General features: G+C 38.6%; 1 non-coding gene across 1 annotated transcript; it reads left to right on the plus strand.

Moving 5' to 3' along the window:
- The first annotated feature begins 2263 nt into the window (after positions 1-2263).
- TRNAW-CCA (transfer RNA tryptophan (anticodon CCA)) lies at positions 2264-2335 on the plus strand. Its single transcript has one exon. It is a non-coding gene; the product is annotated as a tRNA-Trp (tRNA).
- The last annotated feature ends 1095 nt before the right edge of the window (positions 2336-3430 follow it).

Genomic DNA, 3430 nt, shown 5'->3' on the forward strand with positions numbered 1-3430 from the left:
AATTGTAAGACATTTAAAGACATTTAAAGTATACATGATGTTTTGATATATATATATACATTGTGAAAAGGTCCCCCATAAGTTAATTAATGCATCCATCACCTCACATATTTAATTTAAGGGGAGGGGATGAGAACGTTTCAGTTCTACTCTCTTAGCAAATTTCAATGATACAATATACTGTTATCAACTATAGTCACCATGTTACACATTAGATCCTAAGACCTTATTCATCTTATAACTGAAAGTTTGTACCTTTATACCAACCTCTCCCTATTTCCCTCACCCCTCTGCCCCCAGTCCCTGGCAACCACTTTGGGTTGTGATCCTTGGTAGAAGGAAAGCATATGAACTGAGCCCCACATTTTTTTATAGTCTTTTACTCTGGTAACATTTTTGAACCAGTGAGGAGATTGGAGCTCAAAAAAGAACAGCATCTCACTGGAGAGAGATCGAAGTTCAGAAGATATGATATGGATTTAAAGAGCATGGTGACAAAGAAGGGGGAACTACAGAGAAGGCAATTTGGAAATGTGCATGGAAAATTGCCCTCGGGTCCCTGGCTAACTCCTGGGCTGCATCTTTAAGTGACTAGATTCCAAGAGGAGCCTAAATGTGTGGAGATACTGGAGGACACACAAGGATGAAACGTGATGCAATTTTGGCCCAGCCAGAATGAATAGACCTTGATGAACACCCTGGGCGTTGAGACTCCAGAAAACCCACACTCTAGGAGTAAGGACCATGCTATAGGAATAAGGGCTATGCTCAAGGAATAAAAACTAAACTAAAATAGATACATGTTAATAAAACCTAAAACCAACCTTTGACCAGATTTAGGTGATCCACTGGTAATTGAATTGTCTGCCAGAATAAGGAAGAGCTTCTAAAATTTATATTTATCATCCTCAGTGCCCGGAAAGAGATAAAAAGTTAAGCAACATGACAAAAAAGGAAAAACAGGTGATAATGAAGAACAGAGAACAGTCAATAAAAATAAATCCAGAAATGATCCAGTAATTAGCAACCAAGCACTTCAAAATTACTATAATTCATATTTTTAAAAATTGAAGAAAAGAGGATAATTGAAAAAAAAAAGATGGGATAGAGTATTTCAAAAAATTAAAATCTACAAAAAGTCAAGTGGAAATTATGAAATGCAAAGTACAATATTTGAGACTCAATGGATGGCTTTAGCAGCAGACTTTGCAAAGCAGAAAAAAGAATATACTAAACTTGAAAACAATGAGTAGAAAACAATCAAGCTGAATAACAGAGAGAAATAAAAGTAGAAAGAAAAAAATCATAAGAAACCTGTGGGATATGGTCAAAAGATCTAACTTACTGCCTAATTAAAGGCAGCAGAGATAGAATCGGCAGATGCAACAAACCTCTCTTGATGATTTAGGAAACGCTAGATGTCAATCCACAAATTCAGCAAGATGAGCCACCCCCGCTCCAACCCCCTTACCCCCAACCCCCACCCCCCAATAATATCTTTAAAATATAAAAGAAAGAAAATCTGCTAGTTTTCGTGCTATACTTTACAGTAAAAAAGTTTTAACAGACGTAGGTGAACATTTGTGTATAGGAGAGAGGGAGGAAATCTAGAAAGAAATATATCAAAATGTTTATAGTGTGTGGTGGGATCATTGATTTTAGTTTTAATTACACTTTTCTATAATGTCTAAATTTTCAAAAATGAGTTTTAGTTGTATAATTGGAGTGAGGGTGGGGCGACAACTCATGAGCATTCTATTTTTATGCTGTTTCAAAGTCACTTCCTAAGTGTGACCTTTGCCTTGTTTTTTTCCCCTTTTAATCATTTCCGTGGGGACAGGACGCTGACACGTATTGCGGATTTTGGCAGCCGCTTCTCAGCAGCAGTCTGGCCTCGTGGAGACGAGAGTTGAGACTCTGCCGTGTTCCCAGCTACAGCGGCCCTTGGAGACAGCAGCATGAGCTGCTCCGGGACAACAGAGACCCGGCTTGCTCTGCCCCTCCCGCCGCCGTCCCCTCTTTGGAGCCCGACTGTCCCGGGAAAACGCCGAGCGCCGGTGTCTGGCAGCTGCTGGGGGATACCTGGGCCTCGGGCTCTGGCAGGGAGTCCTTTAGTCTCTTACGATCAAACCCTCCGTGCCGCTCCTTCATTTTTTCTGTTTGACCTGAAGTTCACACGAAAAACAAACGATCCATGTAAGAAAGCGACTGGGATATGCGGAACAAAAGAGTTTTAAAAGATCAAAAGACCTTTTTCACTCGTGACCTCGTGGCGCAATGGTAGCGCGTCTGACTCCAGATCAGAAGGCTGCGTGTTCAAGTCACGTCGAGGTCACGGTTGTCCATTTTTCCATTCCAATGCACTTGAAGGTTAAGCCTCTTGTTTCTTATGTGGACATCCAGGAATCCCTGTCCTTAAGTACAGCGGAGAAGAGGAATGAGGTTTAGAAAAGAAGGGCCTCTCTCGATGATTTAGGAAACTCTAGGAGGCACCCTCTGATACTGCCACCCGGCTGCCTTCATCCTTGCACCTTGGCCGCTCCTCCTCTTACCTATGTCACAAACGTGTCACTAGAAAAGCTATTTGAAAAGAAAAAAAAAAGGACAACATACTAGAAAACAGTTACGGGATGAAAATTATCAGAGAACAAAATTATTTTTTAAAGTTTAAAAAACAAAACTCATAATAAGAGTAATGTAAATTAAATTAAAATACAATGAGCTATTTTTAACCTATGAGATTGGTTAACATTTGATCAAAAAGCTTATGTTAAATTACATAGCTCATATCCTTAAAGCTATGAAGAACGGGGCCGTAAACCCAAGAACAGAAGAAATTAAAATAATTATAAAAGAATACTTTTCATTCAGCCTGTTTAGAAAAGTTATCTAGTATGTTTTTCAATATTGCTTCTGTTCCTTTTGTTGTAGACTTATTCCAGGAATTTCATCTACCCTTCCACATGGTGGATAATTACCACGAAATGGATGGGTAGTTACTCTTCATGAGACTCTACAACTATAACCTCCTCTCAAAAACTTTTTTCTGTTTTCACATTTTCTCTGCCTTTTAAGGTATCTTCTCAAGTTTGGTATTCCATTTTCTGCAATTTTAGTTCTGCTATTTAAACAGAGTGCATTGTGATTCTGGTATTGTAATTTTAGTTTCCTTAAGGTGTTTCCATGTTTTATTCTCCTCTTTTAAAGTAAGCCAGTTGTTCCATAAATCTTTTCACACTTCATTTCAAAGAGGCCAGATCTTGGGGAATGCCTCATATTTTTTTTCTGAAAAAAAATTTCTAAACCCTTCCATATTTTAGTGGCATCTTTTTCTTCTACCAGAAGCTATTCCCTTTTTCTACTTCTGCAGAATTAAAAAAACAACTTGCTTTCATCTCTTACTCATCTTTTATAATCACTCTTTCTCATC

Source organism: Pteropus medius, unplaced genomic scaffold, assembly GCF_902729225.1.
Source record: "Pteropus medius unplaced genomic scaffold, Ma_sr-lr_union100, whole genome shotgun sequence".
NCBI lineage: Eukaryota > Metazoa > Chordata > Mammalia > Chiroptera > Pteropodidae > Pteropus > Pteropus medius.